At 33.7% G+C, this 24,245-nt stretch overlaps 1 long non-coding RNA gene across 2 annotated transcripts; it reads left to right on the top strand.

Annotated features, from left to right (window-relative positions):
• The first annotated feature begins 42 nt into the window (after positions 1–42).
• On the top strand, positions 43–22,480 carry LOC149571168 (uncharacterized). 2 transcript variants are annotated; one of them, XR_016359771.1, is made up of 2 exons: positions 43–124; positions 22,110–22,480. It is a non-coding gene; the product is annotated as an uncharacterized LOC149571168 (long non-coding RNA). The 2 variants fall into 2 exon arrangements; XR_016359772.1 differs by lacking the exon at positions 43–124 and adding an exon at positions 16,413–16,538.
• Positions 22,481–24,245: the final 1,765 nt, after the last annotated feature.

The following is a 24,245-nucleotide window of genomic DNA, read 5'->3' as shown; positions in this document are numbered from 1 at the left end:
TGAAGCTTGTTATTATCGTGGAAATATTACATGGGTGATTGCAGGGGAAGATGAAGGGGGGAAGCATTGCTAAACGAGATCAACGAAATGAGATACTAGCTTAGTCCAATCATCAGGTTGACAGGTATGACCTTAAATTGCATTGGTAAGAACCTAGCAACTTGAACTTCAAGATAAAATTGAAGGACCCACATGAGCTATTATTTTTTAAAATATAAAATAATTTAATTAAAATATAATACTTACCTCAAAGGATTTTGATTGATCTTTGCACCACATAATTATAATAAATACCTATGTATGTACAAAGATATAAGAATAAAGTGACACCATAATATTAATTTTTCTTTTATAATAGTATGATGTCACCTCATAATTATATCTCTGTGCATGTAGATAAATATAAACCAGAATTATTTTTTATTTATAACTTTTAAATTTTTTTCCATCTTTATTCATTCTTTTTGCTAGAAAATTGAATGACACTTGGCATATCTAGTTAGCATTCAAGAGCCAAGACTCTTCTTCTTATGTTACAGCTTCTTGGAAGCCAAAGAGTCATTTAACCTTCATATATCTTGAGGTTGAGAGAGACAGAGGACATACAATTCATTTTTTTCCAACTTCCTTTCTCATTTTTGACTTCCTTCTACCACTCGGTACGTTTGTAAATACCATCTGAAACCTTTGCATCTATAACATTGCCAATCTCTTTTTTGCCTTGTATTAATCTTCTTTGTTGAAGACCTGATTATAATTCACACTGTGAATGCGCCTGGAGATCATTTAGAGGAAGAGCTGAATCATTAGCATTTGGTAGGACTCCAAACATTTCCAAAATTATACCAAGTTATGTGGTTCATCAAATTCTAAGTAATGTTACGAATTTCATTACAAGTTGCTATTTTATTTTGATTTCCATAGCAGTAAGCTATAATTATATTTTCATCATGCTTAAGTATCATTAATTAGACCCTCTTAAGAAGGAGTTGTTTATCATAAATAATAGTAAAGTATCCATGACATGGAATCGTAATTTATTTATTCCATTGATAGTTAGAATCAAATGATAATTTCTACAAGTCTTAAAGAACACATTCTTCAAATCACAAATTGTGATACGCTGTAACATATAATATTCATGAATCAGTTGAGAATCAATAGACATAGCTGATTGCTCTATGATCCAAGCACCTAGGACTCATTGATTGTATAGCCATGGAAAAGGTGAAGAGGTGAGATGGAATTTGCAATGACATGGAAATAAACTTAGATATGATACAATAAATCTAAATAATTTTATTTAATGGCTCATGCTCATCCATATTATTGTTCCCCTGTTGTCAAGTCGGGTGGTGGTGATCAGGTCATTGAACCCATCAGAAAATCTTGGCCACACATTCTTCAAATCACAAATTGTGATACGCTGGAACATATAATATTCATGAATCAATTGAGAATAGACAGAGCTGATTGCTCTAAGATCCAAGCACCTAGGATTCACCGGCTGTATCACCATGGAAAAGGTGAAGAGGTGAGATGGAATCTGCAATGACATGGAAATAAAGTCAGACATGATACAATAAATTTAAATAATTTTATTTAATGGCTCATGCTTGTCCATATTATTGTTCCTCTGTTGTCAAGTCAGGTGGTGGTGATCGGGTCATTGAACCCATCAGAAAACCTTGGCAAAGGTCATTTAAAGGCATCTTTTCCATCTATGATCACTTGATGTTATTGGAGCCAGTTATTCAAACATGCATGTCCATAACTGTGCAAACATTCTAAACACCAGAATGCTCAGGTGGCTAGACTAAAAGTATCCCAAGCCTGATCTTAGGGTAGGGAGGGTTTTTCTAATTCAATAGATTGTGTGGGGATAAGTATAGTCCGAGGTTGGGAGGTTAAGCCAAAGTCGATGCTTCTCATCTTACCGAAAGTCGAGGCTTGCACAACCAACTAAAGACTCACCGGATATCACTTGTATGTTCTTTTTCTTTTCATGTTAAGCATTTACTTTACTTGTATGTAGGGCAAGATAGTAAATCATTATTCCAGTTATTATAATTGATCATTGATACAGTTATTTTAGTTAATCATTATTATAGTTGATCATTGATACAATTATTTCAGTTAATCGTTCATATAGCTATTTTAGTTGATCATTGTTACAGTTATTTTTAGTTAATCGTTATTATAGTTATTATAGTTGATAGTGTTTCAGTTGATCATTGACATAGTTATCTTAGTTGAGCTTGGTTATTTCAGTTAATCATTGGTAGTTAAAAGCAGTTAATGTCCCATGAAATGGAATTTAGTTATTTGTTCAATAATTTGTTGGGGAAAACTCTTTATCGATTGTCTTTATTTTTGTTTTGAAAAATTGTTTGTTACATATGGTATCAGAGCACTGGGCTCAACGCTGAACCTAGGGCACACTACTTTCCATATAAACTTAAAAATTCTTAGAATAATTGTATAGGATGCAAGTATGTAAAACACCTCGCAAGAAGGCACAACATCCCATCTTCTTGTATTTAATTAAAAAATATGCCAAACTTCGACTACACTTGTTGCTCCATGCCCCAAGACAATGAAACTTTGAATTAGGCTTTGCAACGAATGAAGAAGGAAAGAGTCAGGTGGACTCCTACTAGTAGAATAACATATAGAAATAAACTAATCCAAAACGGGAATGCTTGTCAGGGCAACTCTCTTCTGCACTTCCACAGATCTTGGATGGTGCAGGATATGTACCAATCTGAACTAAATGCTGCGAAGCAAAATTTAGATTCCATAATGTAAACATCATCAGTAGAGAAATTTTTTGTAAATAAGGCTGCCATGAATTCAGCAACAAAATTATTAAAGTTAATTAAATTAATTGGTTTATTCATTTGTTATATTCACTCACAAACTCTTTTAATTTGTTGTAGGCACACTTAAAAATATGTATACAATAAATTGACACAAAATTTTGTAAATTTCTAGGTTAAAACAGTAAACAAACAAAATGAGAAACGATGAGAATGTTGCAGGTCATGACATGGTCCATGAAAACATACAATCATCCATTAATTTATTACTTCAAATTTTGCAAGAAATGCAACTGAAGTTGGATAATATGAAAAAAAGAATGATTGAAATGGCATCCTAGATGAGGTAGAACCAAGAGGAAATGCAATCCTCACATCCTCTCAGAATAGAGATAGAAGTCTCTGAACACAACAAGAGAACCTCACAAGCTTCACCTACTCAAATTAAAAAACAAAAGAAACAAGAAATCATGAGTGATATGTCTGCAAATATTAAGAAGAAACCACCCAAATTTGTTGGATCTGAATAATTTGGAGAGGATGCAAAGGCTTGGTTAACCAAAATGAAATAATACTTTGAAATTAGGAACTATTCAGAAACCTCAAAAGTAGTTTGGGGAATATACCACTTTACTGGAGAAGCTACTACATGGTGGGGAAACACCAAGGTTGAGCAAAACATTAAAACCACTGAGATTACCTAAAAAAAATTTGTAACCATTTTTAGGAACCGTTTGTTACCCCAAACCTTTTATGACCAAAAGTTGATGGATTTCCAAAACTTGAAGCAAGGAGATTTGATTGTACACAAGTATTGGGAGAAATTTACCCGATTACTAAAGTATGTACTACCATATCAACAAGATAGAAATTTGAAATTGAGAAAATTCATCATGGGTTTAAATAATAGAATAGGAGGAGCAATTGATGTTCTCACTCGTTGAACCATGGAAGAAGCTTTAGAGAAGGTTGTCCGATAGGAATATAAAATCAAGAGAGATGACTCCATTCAAAAGAATAAAAGAAAAACAAATTGAAATACAGAAGGTACAAATACTAGATCTCAGAAGAAACAATTTAAGGATTATAAATTTAGCAAACCAGAATTGAAAGGAAATGGAGTCAAGGATTTTAAAAGTAATTTGAGTACAAGTAAGAATAATAAGAGCAATGAAAAGAAAGGCCCACCTTCAGGATGTTACAATTGTGGAGGAGATCATTATGCTGATAAATGCCCTGTCAAGACTAGCACCAATCATCTACACCAACCACCCCTTCCACAACAGCAACATGTTTATCAGCAAAGGATTCATGCAACCCTTGGCAATAGCCAAGCATAACAACAAACATGCCCGATCAAAACTCCGGGTAAGATTTATGGGAACCCTGTCTCTATTTTAATTGATATTGGAGCTTCTAAATGTTTTATATCACCTAAACTATTAAGTAGATTTCCAAAGAGATCTAGTTTTACGGAAATACCACGGACAATCAAGTATGCAAACCAGTCAAGGGCTAAGGTAGAGCAGTGTCTGTTTGAGGCTTGAGTTGATTTTCCAAATTTCTCCACTAAATTGAATCAGTATGTAACACCTCATGGGTCTTACGATATTATTATAGGCAATAATTGGCTCAATGAGCATAAGGCCAAGGTGGATTGTCTTGCTAAAACTGTAGATTGTTTGGATGACCAAGGTAAACCTGTAAGCATTATAGGGATTAAACATGAAATTTAATCAAAACAGATATCTGCCATGCAACTTAAGAAATGTGGAAGAAAAGGCTATGAGATTTTGGCAGTAAGAGTTGGAAGATATGAGAAATCCTATAAACACAACATATAGAGATGACTACATTTTTGAAGATGGGAAATCAGAGAAAAATTAAAGGAATCTTTCGAAGAAAAATATCCCTACCTAAAAAATTTTCAAGATGTGTTTTCTGAAGAACTCCCCAATCTACCTCCATCTTGAGTCTTTGATTTTACCATAGATTTGTTACTAGGAGTAGAACCCATTTCTTGGGCACCTTATCGAATGACCACCATAGAATTAATGGAGTTGTAGATACAATTACATGATATATTAACAAGGAATTGATTCAGCCTAGTGTATCACCACAGGGAGCCTCAATATTGTTTGTTAGGAAGAAGGACAAAACTATGAAATTATGTATAGATTACAAAGTGCTCAATAAGGTTACTATCAAGAACCAACACCCACTCCCTAGAATTGACAACCTCTTTGATCAAATGAAAGATGCTACAATATTTTTAAAGATTGATTTGAGGTCAGGATATCACCAGCTTCATATTAAGGATGAAGATATTCACAAAATTGCATTCAGAACCAGGTATGGGCATTATGAATTCATAGTGTTACCTTTTAGGTTAACCAATGCTCCAATAGGTTTTATAAACTTAATGAATAACAGATTCCAAGATTGCTTAGGTAAGTTTGTACTGGTCTTTATAGATGATATCCTAATCTATTCAAAGAATGAGGAAGATCATCAAGAACATTTGGAAAAAGTTTTATAAAGGTTGAGAGAACATAAATTATATGGAGAATTGTCCAAGTGTGCTTTCTATCAAAAGGAAATTCAATATTTAGGACACATTATATCAGCTCAGGGAATAGCTGTAGATCCATCAAAAATTAAAATAATTAAGGAATGACCTATACCTAGAAACGTGACATAAGTCAGAAGTTTTATGGGATTGGTAGGATTCTATAGGAAGTTCGTTAGAAATTTCTCCAAGATAGCCTACCTAATTACATCACTTCTGAGAAAGGGAAGGAAGTTTTTATGAATTGAAAAATGTCAATCAGCTTTTGAATGCTTGAAGGAAAATATAACTACAACACCCATACTAAGAGTACTTGACCCACAAGTGAAATTCGTTGTTATAACCAATGCATTAGGAGAAGGATTAGGAGATGTGCTAATGTAGGATGAATAGGTAATTGCATACGAGTCTAGGAATTGAAGAATTACGAGAAAAAATACTCCCCTCATGATCTAGAACTAACAACTATTGTTCATGCTCTTCAAATGTGGAGGCATTACTTGATTTGAAAACCTTTTGATCTATGATCCAACCACCACGGCCTAAAATATAGTTTTATTCAACCAAATCTTAATGATAGACAAAGGAGATGGCTAATTTTTCTAGAAAATTATAAATTTGACATAAATTACACCAAGGGCAAGAAAAACAAAGTAGCAGATGCCTTAAGTAAGAGGAGACACATTTTTGCAATGGCTACTATAAATTTCAAATTAAAGGATTAGATTTTACATCATCTAGAGCATGATGAATTTTATGTGGAGATCAACATAGCTCTCATCAGAGACCCACAAGATCCCAAGTATTCAGAATTTAGGATAGAAGAGGATGGATTGTTAAGATATCATGACAAGATTTATATACCTAACAAAATTGAACTTCGGAGAATGATTTTGGAAGAATCTCATTTAGCTCCATATTCAGGACACCCTAGAGTAACTAAAATGTTGTTAGATATAAAACTCCTATATTTTTGGAAAAGAATGAAAAGGGAGATAACTGAATTTGTGGCAAGATGCCTGGAATGCCAAAGAGTAAAAGCAGAACATTGTTATCTAGCCAATCTTTTGCACCCAAATGAGATACCAGAATGGAAATGACAGATAATTTCTATGGATTTTGTACAAGGGTTACCTATGACACGAAATAGACAGAATACCATTCTTGTAGTAGTAGATAGATTGACAAAAATTGTTCACTTTATACTAGAAAATCTAACCAATGGAGCACCAGAAATCACTCATAAATTCATAAAGGAGATTTTCAGATTACATGGAGTTTTAGAGAAAATTATCTCAGATAGGGATGCTAGGATAACTTTCAGATTTTGGCAAACATTATTTTCAGCATTAGGGACTAAATTAAACATCGGATCAACTTATCATCTTGAGACAGATGGTCAAATAGAAAGAGAAACCAAGTATTAGAAGATCTTTTAAGAGTTTACTCTATGGATCAACAATACCGGTGGGAAATGTATTTACCCTTAGTAGAATTTTCTTATAACAATTCCTACCAATCCACCATTAAAATGCCTCCCTTTGAGGCTCTATATGGTTGCAAATGTAAAACTCTTGTGAGCTGAAATCAATTGGAAGATAGAATTATTGTTGGGCTTGAAATGCTTAAGGAAATGGAAGATCAGGTAATCCAAATTTATCAAAGGTTGAAGGAAGCCAATGACAGAAAAAAAAAGTTATGTAGATGCAAAAAGAACACCTAGGGAATTCTTAGTGGGAGTAAAGGTGCTATTAAGAGTAAGACCTCAAAAGAATACTATCAAGTTTGGTAAGAATGCCAAGTTAGCCGCAAGGTATGTGAAACCCTTTGAAATATTGGAAGTTACGAACCCAATAGCCTACAGAATTTCCTTATCACCAGCTCTTGCAAGGATGCATGACATCTTTTATGTGTCATACCTTAAGAAATACATTACTCGTCATGATCATATAATTGATTGGAACCTATTATAGGTGCGAGAACTAGGGGTGGTGGAAATAGAACCACTTAGAATACTCGAGGTGCGTAAGTTACGTTTACAAAATCGGGAAGTGACTCAATGAAAGGTCTAGTGGGATCAATATGTAGAAGATAATGCTACCTGGGAAGATTATCACAAAATCTTTCAAAAATACCCTCATCTTTTCTCTAGGTTTAGTGCCCGAACCTTTGCTTTCTTGAAATGATCTGAATAGACATTGTTTAAGTTTTGTTGTGATATTCATCGGGGATGATGACAAATTTAAGGGGGAGGGTATGTTACATCCCAAATTTTGACCTAATTTTAAATTTATTCATAACTGTTCTAGACTGAAGGGATTTTTCTTTCATAATCATGTGAAGTAGGTAGTTTTTATATCCGTTGTATTAATTGTTTAATGAAGATGATCGTTATCCATTATTTGTCATGTGATGTTTAGTAGTTGCTTGACTTTGGAATTATGGTTAATAATTAAATTCTTTTAAATGTTAATATGAAAATTGTTATTATCGTGGAAATATTGCATGGATGATTGCAAGAGAAGATGAAGGGGGGAAGCATTGCTAAACGAGATCAACATAATGGAATACTAGCTTAGTCCAATCATCAGATTGATGTGTATGACATTAAATTGCCTTGGTAAGGACCTAATGACTTGAACTTCAGGATACAATTGAAGGACCCACATGAGCTATTAAGTAAACATTTTTAAAAATATAAAATAATTTAATTAAAATATGATACGCACCTCAAAGAATTTTGATTGATCTTTCCACCACATAATTATAATAAATACCTATGTACGTACACATAGATATAAGAATAAAGTGACACCATAATATTATTATTTCTTTTATAATAGTATGATGTCACCTCATAATTATATCTACGTGCATGTGGATAGATATAAACTATAATTATTTTCAATTTATAACCTTTAAATCTTTTTCCATCTTTATTCATTCTTCTTGTTGGAAAACCGAATGACACTTGGCATATTTAGTTGGCATCCAAGAGCCAAGACTCTTCTTCTTATGTTATAGCTTCTTGGAAGCCAAAGAGTCATTTAACCTTTATATATCTTGAGGTTGAGAGAGATGGAGGACATACAATTCATTTTTTTTCAACTTCCTTTCTCATTTTTTAATTTCCTTCTACCACCCGATACGTTTGCAAATATCGTCCAAAACCTCTGCATCTATAACATTGCCAATCTCTTTTCTGCCTTGTATTAATCTTCTTTGCTGAAGATGTGATTATAATTCACACTATGAATGCCCTTGGAGATCATTTAGAGGAAGAGCTGAATCATTAGCATTTGGCAAGACTCCAAACATTTCTAGAATTATACCTGGTTATGTGGTCCATCAAATTCCAAGTAATGTTACAAATTTCATTATCAGTTGCTACTGTATTCTGATTTCCATAGCAGTAAGCTACAATTATTTTTCATCATGCTTAAGTATCATCAATTGAACCCTCTTAAGGAGTTGTTTATCATAAATAATAGTAAAGTATCCATGACATGGAATCATAATTTATTTATGCCATTGATAGCCAGAACCAAATGATAATTTTTGCAAGTCTTAAAGAACTCATTCTTCAAATCACAGATTGTGATAAGCTGGAACATATACTATTGATGAATTAGTTGAGAATCAACAGATAGAGCCAATTGCTCTGAGATTTGAGCATCTAGGACTCATTGGTTGTATAGCCATGGAAAAGGTTAAGAGGTGAGATGGAATCTGCAATGACATGGAAATAAAGTAAGATATGGTACAATAAATCTAAATAATTTTATTTAATAGCTCATGCTCGCCCATATTATTGTTCTCCTATTGTCAAGTCGAGTGGTGGTGATCGGATCATTGAATCTTGATGTAGGAGCATCTTGCATCCAAAATAAAGGGGAGACATGTTGAATGTAAAATTTATTATTAAAAAAAAAAAAAAAAATTGTGGAGGAGAGAGAAAGTGACGAAAATTAGAGGGAAAATAATAAAAAATAAAAAAGAGAAAAGAAAGGAAAAGAGGATTTTTATTTTTGAGGTGCATAGGTGGCATAAATAGAAAAATAAGAAAAATAGTTGTCATTACATTAATTGAGGTGTGTAAGTGGCATCTTAGAAGCTTGTGGAAAGTTTCTTAAATCTTGCATTTAATATTTTTTGTGATCCATAAAGGAAATGTAATTTTCTAATTGGGCCACATGGTGGTGCTTCATTGTAATTCTAGAAGGTTATGGAAGTTTTAGAAGATTGTGGATATTGTGTAGGTGGAATTCTAGAAGGTTGTGGATAAGTCATGCATTGGATGGTAAGTGCCTATTTAAACAAGGCATATGAGCATTTCTAATCAAGTTTGAGAAGTAGAAGCTAGAAGGTGTGAAGACTCTTATTTAGGATTTCTCTTATGTTGAAGAAGTCATATCATCTTGTGGGTGTTGTAAGGATTTTTCAAGTATAATAAAATTATTTGTGAAGCATTTTTTTTTTTGTCTCTATATTGTTGCCTTCTTGGCTGTGAGTTGTTAGAGTGGTGTGGCCCTCTATCAAGTGGTATTAGAGCAGGAGTTCCTGAGTGTGTGGACAGATCGCCGAACGTGAGGTAGTTTACACCAGGATTTGAAAAGAAGGTTGATCTTGTGGCTGATTGATCTTTTAGAGTGGTGGATTTGTTTAGGGTTTGCTAAATTTTTGGAAGATGCCTCCAAGAAGATTGGACCCCAAGGAAAATGATGACCTTAGTGAAGTGATGGAAGAAAGAATCTTAGAGAAGATAAGAGCAGAGGTCAAATCAGAGATTGCATTGATGAAGAGTGACATGATTGCTGAAATTGTGAGTGCTTTGGGTGGTGTACCTAGGCATGTGGGTACTGAAGACAGATATGACGAAGTTGCCGAAGACTTTGAAGCTGCTAGTGAGGATAGAAGTGATCATGAGGAGAGACCTATTGGAATTAGGGCTAGTCAGTTTGCTCAACTCGGATCTCAGTTGAAGCTGAAGCATAAGATGGAGGTTTCTAATTTTTCAGGTACTTTGAATCCTGAAGCCCTGATTGATTGGATTGGTGAATTAGAGGACTACTTTGAGCTTGAGGGTATTGAAGATCCACTGAGAGTAAGGTTGGCACAAACTAAGTTGAAGGGACATGCTGCTCTTTGGTGGAAGGAACTGCAAAGAGATAGAGAAGAGGAAGGTGAAATGAAGATCACTAGATGGAAATTGATGGTGACTAAGTTAAAGGAAAAGTTCATTCCTGCGGATTATGAACTTGAATTGTTTAAGAGGTTGCAGAATCTGAAACAGAAGGATATGACTGTGAAGGATTACACTGAGGAGTTCTACAAGTTGTCTATTCGGTTTGGGCATAGAGAATTGTCAAAGGAGAAGGTAGCACGGTATATTAATGGTTTGAGATTCAATATTCGGGACGAGGTTGGTATGTTGAATATTTCCACAGTGGAGGATGCTTATCAGTATGCTTTGAGAGCAGAGGAGAAGCTAAAGAGGAAGAATCAAGGTAGTTCTTGAGGGAAGGAGAAGCAGGATAGTTCGGTACAAGCTAAACCAAAAGCAGAAGGTGAACCAAAACCTATGGAACAAAGAAGAAGGACAGGTGGAGGTGTATTCAGAGGTAATTGTTTCAAGTGTGGTCAAGAAGGGCATAGATCTTTTGAATGTTCTATTGGTAGGACAACTACTATTGTGAATGAGGTTGAAGTCTAGGAAAATCAGCCTGAGGAAGGAGAAAGTTTGTTGGCTCGGCGAGTACTAATGGGTAAGAAGACATTGGATTCTTGTCAAAGGACTAGTTTGTTCAAAACTTGTTGTAAGTCTGGTGGGAAAGTTTGCAAGGTAATTATAGATAGTGGTAGTACTGATAACCTTGTTGCTGAGGAGATGGTTAAAAAACTTGGTTTGGAGAGATTGAGACATCCTTGTCCTTATAGGATTGGCTAGTTGCAAGGTGAGCATGCTTTGGAAGTGAGAGAGCAATGTCTTGTTGATTTTCAGATTGGGCAGTATAAGGATCAAGTATTGTGTGATATTGTGGATATGAACAGTTGTCATATGTTACTTGGTAGACCTTGGCAGTATGATTGTAGGGCTATGCATGATTGTGTTAGGAATGTGTTTACTATTGAGAAAGGTGGTAGGAAGTTTTCCTTGATTCCTTTGCAGAATGAAGCGCTCGGTAGGAGAAACCTGAGTGTTGGCAATCGAGTTGAGTTGGCAGATTTTGAGAAGATTGAAAATCAGCATGGGAAGCAGACCTATAGAACACCTGTGGTGGATGTAAAGGAGAAGAAGAAAAACAAGGGAAAGAGTGTGCAAGTTGAAGATTTGAAGGACATATATGTGAAGAACAAATTTGGGATTTATGTACTGAATCCCGAAAGATGTTCTTCTAGCTATTAGAACATCTTTTCGGACCTGGGGAGTCTGATGCAGGAGCATCTTGCATCCAAAATAAAGGGGAGACATGTTGAATGTAAAATTTTTAAAAAAAAAAATTGTGGAGGAGAGAGAAGGTGACGAAAATTAGAGGGGAAATAATAAAAAATAAAAAAGAGAAAAGAAAGGAAAAGAGGATTTTTATTTTCGAGGTGCATAGGTGGCATAAATAGAAAAATAAGAAAAATAGTTGTCATTACATTAATCGAGGTGTGTAAGTGGCATCTTAGAAGCTTGTGGAAAGTTTCTTAAATCTTGCATTTAATATTTGTTGTGATCCATAAAGGAAATGTAATTTTCTAATTGGGCCACATGGTGGTGCTTAGTTGTAATTCTAGAAGGTTATGGAAGTTTTAGAAGATTGTGGATATTGTGTAGGTGGAATTCTAGAAGGTTGTGGATAAGTCATGCATTGGGTGGTAAGTGCCTATTTAAGCAAGGCATATGAGCATTTCTAATCAAGTTTGAGAAGTAGAAGCTAGAAGGTGTGAAGACTCTTATTTAGGATTTCTCTTATGTTAAAAAAGTCATATCATCTTGTGGGTGTTGTAAGGATTTTTCAAGTATAATAAAATTATTTGTGAAGCATTTTTTTTTTTTGGTCTCTATATTGTTGCATTCTTGGCTGTGAGTTGTTAGAGTGGTGTGGCCCTCTATCAAATCCATCAGAAACCTTGGCCAAGGTCATTTAAAGGCATGTTTGTCATCTATAATCACTTGATGTCAATGGAGCCAATTATTTAGACATGTCTGTCCATAACTTTGCAGACATTCGAAACACTGGAATGCTCAGATGGCTGAAATAAAAGTATCCCAAGCCTGATCCTGGGGTAGGGAGGGTCTTTTTAAGTCAATAGATTGTGTGGGGATAAGTATGGTCCGAGGTTGGGAGGTTAAGCCTAAGTCAATGCTTTTCCTCTTATCGAAAGCTGAGGTTTGCACAACCAACTAAAGACTCACTGGATATTACTTGTATGTTCTTCTTCTTTTCATGTTAAGAATTTACTTTACTTGTATGTAGGGAAAGATAGTAAATCATTATTCCAGTTATTATAGTTGATCATTGATACAGTTATTCCAGTTAATCATTATTATAGTTATTATAGTTGATCATTGATATAGTTATTTCAGTTAATCGTTAATATAGCTATTTCAATTGATCATTATTACAATTATTTTTCAGTTAATCATTATTATAGTTATTACAATTGAACATTGTTTCAGTTGATCATTGATATAGTTATCTCAGTTGAGCCTAGTTATTTCAATTAATTGTTGGTAGTTAAAAGTAGTTAATGTCCCATGAAATAGAATTCAATTATTTGTTCAATAATTTGGTGGGGAAAACTCTTTATCGATCGTCTTTATTTGTGTTATGAAAAACTCTTTGTTAAGTTTGCTATATAAAAACAGAGATGCTAATATCTATGTATATTGAGATATTTTCATTAAATAAAAATTATATTACAAGAAACATTTAATTGTTTGGGCATTAAATATACGTATGTCTAAAGTATACTCATAGAGGAAGAAGTTAAATGAAAATATCAAAAGATTAATTAAATGTGGAAATTTTATCAATTGGTGTCCGAAGTTGAGGTCAGATAATGTTGATAAGGTTGGTTAAGTGTTGAAAATTGGCGATTGTTTTTATAAGGATTAATTTTGATTTGGTAAAGTGTGAGAAGTTTCACAACAGTTGTGACATCAAATGAATCAAGTACAACAATAGATAGTCACTTACTGCATTTTGTACTCTTGATCAAGGCTGTCATTGATTGAACTTTGTATACCTCTTGATAGTTTATTCATTATTGTCACATGGATACATGTTTGTCGTTGGTTTTGTTTTGCACTTATGATCTTAGAGATGAAGTTTCTATGCTCATGTTGAAGTTGAAAAAAAGTCTGTTGCAGACAATAATAGTGTGAAATATATCAGTGAAAATACAGTCTCATTCGAAGAAATAATAGTATAGGTTTCATAAAGAAATGTTTCTTATCATAGAGGAGATACCGATTCATAAAGGTATGAATGCATAAACAACAAAGATCAAGGTGCTTCATGAGCAAAAAGATCAAGGTTCTTTCATGAGCAAAAAGATCAAGGTTCTTTCATGAGCAAAAATAAGAGCAATGGTAATGTTGTAAAAAGAAGGCAAAGAAAAGAAAATAACATTCACTAATTCAAATACTATGTCACCAAGTGATTTGTGATTCTAATGCTTTAAGATCAAACAAGTGAAGTGTGTTGCAATGATCGTTCATTACTAAACATGATAGTAAGTGGCATTTGCAACCTTTAAACAAGACGTCAAGAGTGTATGAGACTCTACTCACAATTATAGAATCATAAATAGCAGAAGACTAGAATTGATATGAACAGAGGGACAAATGTGAGGATATCATAAATACTGAAGTTGCATATATAGTAAATTTAGCTGTATTGTTATAAGAGAAAGATGTCAGTAGTTGTTCTTGATGGAACAAACCATTAACTATTTCAAAAGAAGTCATTATTAAGAGAAATGGTACTAGTAATAATGAGCACGAGACAGGGTGGAAGTGTTAAAACAAGTTTTCTTTGAAGCCCATGGCTGAGATTAAGAAGTTATGCAAAGTAGCAGGAAGCAGTGATGAATGTCATTGACAACAACATGAGCAATGATTATTATTGAAGTATAGGATAACCAAGATGACAAAGAACTTATATTGACAAAATGCTGACTCAAAGGTTGTAGCTGCATTCATGAAGAAGTTTCTAAATAAGTGTGATGTTTAAATAGGGAGAGTTTGACATGAGTGCAAAGTGTACAAGAATTATCTTGACCATGGTCAAGTTTTCTAGTAGGAGAGTGTCATGATGGGTAATTGTGTTGAAATAGTTAATGTTTGCATAGTGATTGTTAATTGTGCACATGGTGTTCAATAGTATGATAGATGTTACCAAGCTTCTATAGGTTAAAACATAGGGGGAGTTAGTTTAGGGATAGTTAGTTGGAATATTGTCATCCCTTTTTCATGTTGTCAAATGGTGGAAAAAGGAAAAAGTTTTGGCATCAATGCTACAAGAGAAGTTTGTTGTCTTTGGTATGTTTTTCATTGATGTCAAAAAAGTGTTTGTTTCAAAACGATGATAACGTGACGAGTATGAAAGAAAGAGATAGATACTAGAGTTAATTTCTGAAGTGAATTTATGATAAAGTGTAGGAGAGTGTATCATATATTAGTTGGTTGATGATGCTAATAGAGTTGCTGATATGTTAAAGTTTGACATGTTGCAAGAGATGTTAACAAATATGATGGGCAAGTGAGTTGAAGTTTGCTTGTATTTTTGTTCAGAGTAGTTAGAGTTGGTTGACATGATTAATGGCATGTAATTAGAAATTATATAATGTGGCCATAAGAACATACATGATATATTCTTGGTATGAATTGAATTATGTCTTACAAAGTCTCATATACATGATCTTGAAAAAGAGACATGAAATGTTTATCTGCATTGTAAGTTGAGATGGTGAATGTCAACATGCATTGTGATCATATTTGAGTAGTTCAAGTTTGCATTGTTATCATAGTGAAAAACTTGACCATTAGCGATAGGAATAGATTTCTCTAGTGACAAGAGCTAGTTAACATAGCGGTAGAGTGATTGATAGTTTGCAATAGGAGAAGGATCCTCTAGTGAAAAGAATTAGTTAAACAATGACATGAGTATCTAGGAACACTAGCACAATGTAATGCCCGTTCCACAATACCTTTTTATAAATCTTAATAACATGAATATGGTTAGATCTAGGAGGAATAAAGGAGATAAGATGTTATGCTCTATCTCTTGTGAATGTTAGACTATTACCGCACACCTTATGATAGAACGATGGTAAGAAGGTCTCAAAATCTAAGTATGCCTTGAATAATAATGAACCTAAAATCTTATGGATATCGATGTATATTTTTGTGCTAAGTATTATGTCCAAATTACATTAGGTTGATAAGCTAAGACCCTATGGAATAAAGATTTGAGGTGCCATAACTTGGAAAACTATATCAATGGGTTCCTATTATTTGATGGCCTGTTAAGATAATTAAATTAGATGGCTAGTAAGGAAAGATTATTATGAACCAATAAAATAGAATCAATTTATTCTATGATTGGCTCTTGAAACCATGTGACATGACTATGCAAACATCCAGTCGACTTGACATAATCGATACACTTTATAATTATCTCATAATGATAATGGGATATTGACAACGACCAAATGATATTTAACTAAACTAAAGGATATTAGAGATGTTTTCATTTTGATGGTTTGACCTAAAATATGTATTTGGAACTAATTTCCATGTTGATTGATCTAATAATGTAGATTCAACATTCCATCACTATGATAGGAAATGAATATTGATTAGATATTAATGTTGATATGCATATTTTGGATATTTTAACATTTTGAATGAGTTACTTGAAATGATTAGGAAAGGAAATTTAATCAAATTATGTTAATATGGATTTACATAACATTTGAAATTATATGCATTTTATTTGACCTCCTTGGACTACTGATGCTCGAGTTTAATTTGCAGGAAGAGGAACAATGGAAATTTTGGGGGGAAACAAGTTCCAAACCTATGTGAACACAATTTAACCAAGGCGAATCTTTGGAAGATCCAAAAGCCTCGTTGTGATGTATTTTATTTTGTAAATGTAAGTTTTCTTGTATGTGAAAATGTTTAATTATAAAGATGCATTAGGGACATGTCATGTGATGTGGAATGTGTTTTATGTGTCACTTGACACTTGTGGATTTTGTGTGCAATGACATGTCATCTAGGGTTTTTTTCATGGTGGCATTTTACTCTAAAACTAATTACCTCACTAATGAGTAAGTAAACCCACTTGACAAGGGGTGAGATGGGTCACAATCAAAGGGAATTCGAATTTGGACTTGACTAGGGTTTTGAGGGATCATTAGGTGGTCCCAAAGTGTCTTGTATGTGAAAATGAGCTACCCATGTGACAATATAACATGTTAGAGACCTAATTTTAACCATGATAGTGACTAGATAGCCTATGGGGTCCCTTTACCCATGCATTCTTCCACTAATTCGATATTTGAGTTGTCACATGTGTTCTCTTCCATGTTCCCACTAAGTCAAATATAGAAAATTTAGAGGGAGACAAGTTTGTAAGAGGGAGTGGCTTAGTGTCTTTGCTAAAATAGATAGTGGGAAGGCCTTATTAGAGAGTCTTGGACAAACTAGTGGGGTGTTCACCCACTCTCTAAGTTTAGAGACAATTAGGATTTGGAGGGAGATTAAGGGAGCTCTACAACAACTATCATTGCCTTTAGCTTGGACCAAGGTTGGTGATTCAAACCATGTTCATTTTCTTTCCTTTAGTATTGCACAATTATTTTGTAAGCATGGAGTATGTGTCATGGAATCATGCATTGTGTGATGAATCTTTGTATTGTAGATTTTGGTATGGAGTTGTGACAATGTGAATGTGTAGTGTGTTCATGTAAATTTCTTGGCTTTCTTTCTTGATTTTCTTGTTTTCAATTTGAATGTTGAATGTGATCATGGGTGTGAAGGCTTCACTCGCCCTTGGAAGGGAAGAGAAGCCTTGGGTGAAGGGCTTAGTTGGGCTCAACATTGTAGTTGAGAAAATTTGCCTCATGACGAGGAGTTGTTCTTTCTTTCATGGAGTATGGGCTCCATTGAAGCCATATACCTTTGTTGCTTTGGGAGATGCAAGAGGTTTGAGTGTATGAAGGAGGAGATTTCTATGATGGCCTAGAGAGGCAAATTGCAATTGCATTATGATGTTTATGTTTGGTTATGGCATCTCCTATTTGAAGAGTCCACCTTCATCCAATGTGCTAATGATTCCAATGGTGAATCAACGTGTAAACCCTAGGAGGGAGTGCTATGTGTGTTCTTGTATGTTCTCATGCTTTATCAAATGTGGTGTGTGTGTATATCTCATTTGGATCTTGTTTCCCCTGCTTGGTTGGTGGCTTCATAGAAGCCTTGTAGTGCCTGCCCTTGTTCACATTTTTCTAGATACATTGTTGCTATCATGGTCGAACTTTATTAGACTAGCATTATTTTGAGACTATTAGATATTGTGCTATGGATTCAATTGATATGTGATGAGATTACTTAGACTCTACATTTCATGTATGCATGATGATTATTACATTACTTTCAGTTATTGATAATGATTAGTTAGATGGTTATTATCACATGTTTTCTTAGGGATACTTACCCCATACTTGCATGTGTATGGTGTGCGTGTTTGCTTTCTTATATGTATGGCGTTTCTGATGTGGTTAAGGAAGGGAGTCGTAGTCACCTGTTAGTTGGGATCTACACGATGCACCACTTCTTGCCATTGCCTGTTTAGCTTAACACACACACACACACACACACACACACACACACATTGTATGTACATGCATGGATTTTATGCAGGTTGCAGGTACCGAGTATCGACTTCCTTGAATTGCTAGGATGAGCGTACCCTATCACACTATCTCGATGGTAAGAGAGGGGAGATAAATTCTTAAGTCCAAATCCTAAGCCCTTAAACCATTTGTCCTAGAAAGGTAGGACAAGTATCCGAGATATTTTACCTTCCGAATGTGTCGGATGACATAATTCGTGATTTTAACCTTTTAGATTGATTTTGTATGGATTGTTCTATGATGGGCTTTTCATATTTTATTTTGGAGGTCTATGGTGAATTTTTTATTAATTAAGTCTAAAATTTAAATATTTAATTAATAATTTAATTATTTTGGAAAAATTAATATAATGTTATGATATTTTGATATTTTGATATTAATTAATTAAATGGGAAATTAATTGAGTAAAAGAATTAAATAAAAGAAATTAAAATTAATAATAATAAAATAATAAATAAATAATAATAATAGAAATAATAAAAGAATTAAAATAAAAGTTATAAGTCTACCTAGGAGTAAGCACACCTTTGTTACGCACGTATGTCTACAACACAAGAGTTAGCACACGAATTAAGCACATGGTGTCTACAACCTTGTGACTCATCTAGAAGCTTGGAGAAAGCTCGTGCTTAGTTGTCAACACTTATCTCATCTTCTGGTTGTTTCTAGAGACATTCTAGGTGCTTCATTAGAGTTCTTTCTATTCAGGGACTCCTAGAAGCTCGGGGTGTGTATTTGGAGGACCCGAGAACGTTGGAGAAGGAAGGAGCTTGCTCTGCAGATTCTGAGGAGAAGTGATTTAGCATCAGTATCTAGGTAGACACTCGTGATTTTTGCATATGATATTTTGCTTCTTGCACTTCCTGTCTTCTTCGTGTTTTCTGAATGCTTTCTAAGAATTTTATGTGTTGAATATTTTAAGAGGAAACTGCACCATGCGTAGATCCGAGTAATTTAATGGGTTAGATTTCAATTGATAAATAGAATGAGGAAAGTACTCTATGTTCTTTCATCCAAATAACCCGTGCACATCCTTTAGAATTATACTTGAAATAAATAAATAAATAAATAAATATCTATATATATATGTATGTATATATACATAAATATATGTATACATACATATACATGTATATATACATAAATATATGTATACATACATATACATGTATATATATATTTATATACATGTATATATACATAAATATATATATACATATACATGTATATACATAAATATATATACATACATATACGTATACATATACGTATACGTACACACACACACACACACACACACACACACACACACACACACACACACACACACACACACACACACACATGTATTTAGCTCTGAAAATTCTATTAAACCATCGATATTAAATCCTTTATGTTGGAAACATTTTATGTATTTTGAAAACGTTATTGAAAAAAATGTATATATAAAAAAAAATTTAAATTTTTTTTAATGAGGGGCGGGATGGACCCATCCCCCACCCCTGGCACCGACGTGTTGCCTGAATGATCGTAGTGTACCTATGATCCACAGGTCGCACACACGCCGATGGTGGCGATTATAATATTGCTGTTGGTTTATTAATAAAGTTTAATTTTATAAAACACTCATTTTTAGTAATATATATATATATATATATATATATATATATATATAAATATATACATATATAAGTTAATATTAATATTTGTTATTTAATATATAAATGTTAATAATTATTATATTAACAATGTTGAATATGAACTTGTCAATTTAATAATAATTTGTCAATTAATATTAAATTGAATAGAGATATTAAAATTCAATAAAATAATGGAGAATTTTTTATTTTATTTAATATAACTTGTTATTAGTTATTAACAAGTTATTATTAAATTATTAATTCAAATGCTAATGGAGTTGCTAATATAGTTATGTAATGGTTATTTTATTTAATTAATTATAAAATTAATCAAATTTATTTAAGCAATGGGTTTAATTGAATGATTATTGATAATACCAGTGTTAGGGAAATTGTAAATTAATTAATTGGAAATTGGTAAGTTTTATTCTAATAATTTGAATAATGGAAGTTGCTCTTGGAATTAAGGGAGTTTCATTTAATTATTAGCAACATTGGTTATTGTAAACTAATGCGGGTGATTTTATTGAAAGTCAAAGGAAATGAGATCAATGATTTAAATAAGTAAATAATTATCTTCCAATTATTTTAGAAATCCATTTTAATTAATGGAGGGATAATTCCATGTTTAATTTGAAGAGATAAATGGGTTTACTCGGAGATTAAACGAAGAATTTTACACACCTGGAATATACTTGAAACAACATCGAAACCTCATACTTAGCTCATCTATGATATTTTAGCAAACCCAAACATGTGCTTACATCTTGTGTTTTCTCTATGCTTCTTGTTTTGGGTTTGGGTTGACTAGTTGGTTGACCAATTATAGGACGTCTACCAGAGGCTCGAGGGTTATGATAGTGATGTCATGATGATGTCTTTATATTTCGATCTTTATAAACCCAACCATGGTTATGAGATGGTATGTTGATTGATATTGTTTTCAGTCTTCTTGTGTAAGCTGACATATGTAACCATTTATGAGTAATCGATCAATTGTATTTGGATTACTTTCCAGTCGCTTTGATAGGACTAAATTGTTTATCTGATCTTGATGATGTCATGTTGTGACATGTTTTGACTCGACCATTTTGGAGTCTCTGATCAGTATTACTTTGAGATACTTTTTGGTTGCTTGTCGAGAACCAATGCATATTGTGATTATCAGTGATACCTTCAGTTGCCAATAGACAACTATTGTGGTCATGATTATCTATTGATGCTTTTCAGTTGCTCATGGAGATTTGATGCTCTTATTGTGGATTATCTTTTGGTATTTTTCCAGTCGCTTGTATAGGACTGTGGTGATTTTGTGATTTATGATTCCATGAGCTTAGGGTAGGTTATCTACTTGTAGTGTCGGGAAGTGGCTTGCAATGGTGGTCGGGGCCCTAAGTGGCTGCCAGGGTAACTCATTGTAAGTTGTTTAATAATTGAAAACATTAGACCTAATACTGACTTAAATGAACCTAATAAGATAATTGTTTGTTCTGGCTCATGCCTCAAGTGCTAGTACAAACTAGGATGGGAGTAGAGAGAACGCTTGATTGCGACCTTGCATTTCATAGTATGCCTCGTCAGTATGAGAGGATACTAGTGGCCGCATAGGGATCACTAGGGGGCTGGGGTCTATTGAGAGACTACCAAGGTAACTCTAGCGTGATCCGTGCAATGACACTTTCTCACTTGCATAGTGGGTTTCCTACATGTCTCTGTGTGCCTCTGGGATTAGATGTCAGTTTGTGATTGGAACCCTTTCAGTTAGTATACTTTTAGGATTCCTGAACTTAGAGCTCGTATTTGTGCTATGTGATTTGATAGCCTGTTTGGGACTTGAGATTATCTCCTCAGTGTGATGGGAGTGGGCCATTTAGGTTCCATGCGATCAGGTGGTAGTGCTTTTTCACTCTTACCATTTGAGATCCGTCTGAGACACCATGGCTGATGCATTCTTTGTTGGCACTTATCTTCATTCTGTTCATGGATTATGATAGTGGACATGTTTCCTTATATTGATGATTAGCATATGTTAGATGCTGCTATTTACTTGTCTTATGCTTTATTTTGCATGATTAGATTTCTCATGTATATGTAGTAGCATGTTAGATTTCTTTCTGCATATGATGTAGTATGTTTAGGAGTGACATTCCTACTATGATAATACAGATGATCTCTTTGGCGATTTGGAATGTTATGCACGGAGGGATGGCTAGGGCCCACGATGGTCTAATGATGCTATTTATGGTTGGGAGGAACCGTGCACCTAGTTAATAATGTATTGCAATTTTTGCTTATCTGTTATGATGTATGTTTGTAGCTTCTATGATGATGTACTTTATTTTCACATATGTATATTCTTTCATGTCTTTCATACCCTATAGCCTGTACAGTGGATGATTGAGCTTTCTGATATGTAATTTACTAAGGGACATTTGGAACGTAGTATATTGTTTTAAGAACATTGGACTTATCATTATTATTTCATGTGGATGTGGTATTAGATGGAATTAATATCAGATGATATAATTGTGATTCAACATTAAGGGATCCTTGAAGAATGTAACCTATCATCTATACTTTCAGTTGAATGTTGTTATTGCTTCCGTTACTATGTGTATATTGTGAATGGTTTAACTTTCGTGTTTCAAAAAAATAAATAAAAAATACTACAAAACTTAGTGAAACTTTAGGTTAGTTCTTTGGATCCCTTGGCGGGGTGTTACAAGCCTAGGTTGGGAGGTGACCCTCCATGGTTCCAAGTTTGTGTTGTTTTGCAGGTTTTGTGAGTATGGATCTTTGAAGAGATTAGTGTTTCACCCTTGGCAATGTGGAAGAACCAAGGGTTGTAAAGATACCAATTTTTCCCATGCCATCATGTGATTATGTTGTGTTGTCAAACTTCCATTGTGCTTCCTTGAGATGTGAGAGAGATTACTTCTTATTGTACATTGTGGTAAGTGTGTCAAGAGAAAGTTGAGTTTATGCATATAGCTGTCTCTACAAAAGAGATAGTTCCATGTAAGAGGATACCTATTATTGTGAGAACCAAACTAAAGTTATTTAAAATAGCACTTGTCTTTACATAGATTCTGGTACACAAACAATGGTTAAACCTTATGGAATATTGAAATGATTGTTCAATGTCGATTTGAATAATTTCACTTCAAGGATCTCAGTTATGTATCTTGGTGAAATAAAATATGAAGTTTCTTAATAGATATTATGTATGCATAGGAATTGAATTCAATATGTTCTTGAAACTAAATAATCTCATTTTGAAGTATATTCATCTTGGAAACTACTTAGATTTAGATGTATGGACACTATGTAAATGTCAAGTCTCTAGCACCAATAAAATTTCTACACTAAAGAGATGTATAAAGTCACATAAATTTATCATCACATAAACTAATCTTAACACCATGGTTGACAAAGAAGAATATAACTCCACTTATCACAAGGTTTTGAATCCATAAAGGGATAGGAAGAATGAGCCATATGACAAAATGAATCTTGCTATAGATACACATTTCCTCTCTGGAAATTGTATGGAAAGTGGAGAATTAATTCCTCCCTATTATAGTCCTATAAAATATTCAAAGGAATATTCTTGGAATCTCTCAAAGAAAACTATAGATAAAGAAAAAATGGATAAGACACAAGTCACATCTAAGAAAAATATACAAATGATTATGATAAGTATAATAAAATAATATAAATATTAAATAAAAATAAAATAAAATAAAACATCTTGCCTTGAAGTTTGTCACATGAGAATTTAGTATCACCTTCCTATAACATTGAACAAATCAAACAAAAAAAAAACAAATATAAAATTCAAGTGCTAGATCCCTAGGTGTCCTCATCTTTTTGCATATGTATTGATGCATGTTAAAAAGTTTTTGGGGAAAATGTTTGTTCTGACATAAGTCAAAATCCTCTCCTACAACTTAATCCCCTCCTCCAACTTTCCTAGGTGACCTCTCCTTAAAGAATGAGCAAATTAAAATTTCCTTTAATTTGATTGGAGTATAGTGGTCCCATCCCACCAATCACCATCTTACCTAGGGAGTAGGACCCCACTGTCATGTCAGAAAGCACTTTATTTAAAAACTCAACATCTCCATACTTGGGAAAAGAATTAATCATCATGTTTACTACTTAGGCGCCTAGGAGAGAGAAAGATGGGACTAATGTTAGGAAACAAGGGGGGCACGTGGGCTTAGGCCTTGGAAATTTGCATTGGAGGAGGAAAGTTTGAAGGTAGTCAAGTGGATAGTTAGTAGGTTGGGTGGGGTAGTA

The sequence above is a fragment of the Cupressus sempervirens genome, chromosome 2 (assembly GCF_028749045.1).
Source record: "Cupressus sempervirens isolate cs-2001-9-10 chromosome 2, ASM2874904v1, whole genome shotgun sequence".
Taxonomy (NCBI): domain Eukaryota; kingdom Viridiplantae; phylum Streptophyta; class Pinopsida; order Cupressales; family Cupressaceae; genus Cupressus; species Cupressus sempervirens.
This window is presented reverse-complemented; position numbering and strand designations above follow the sequence as displayed.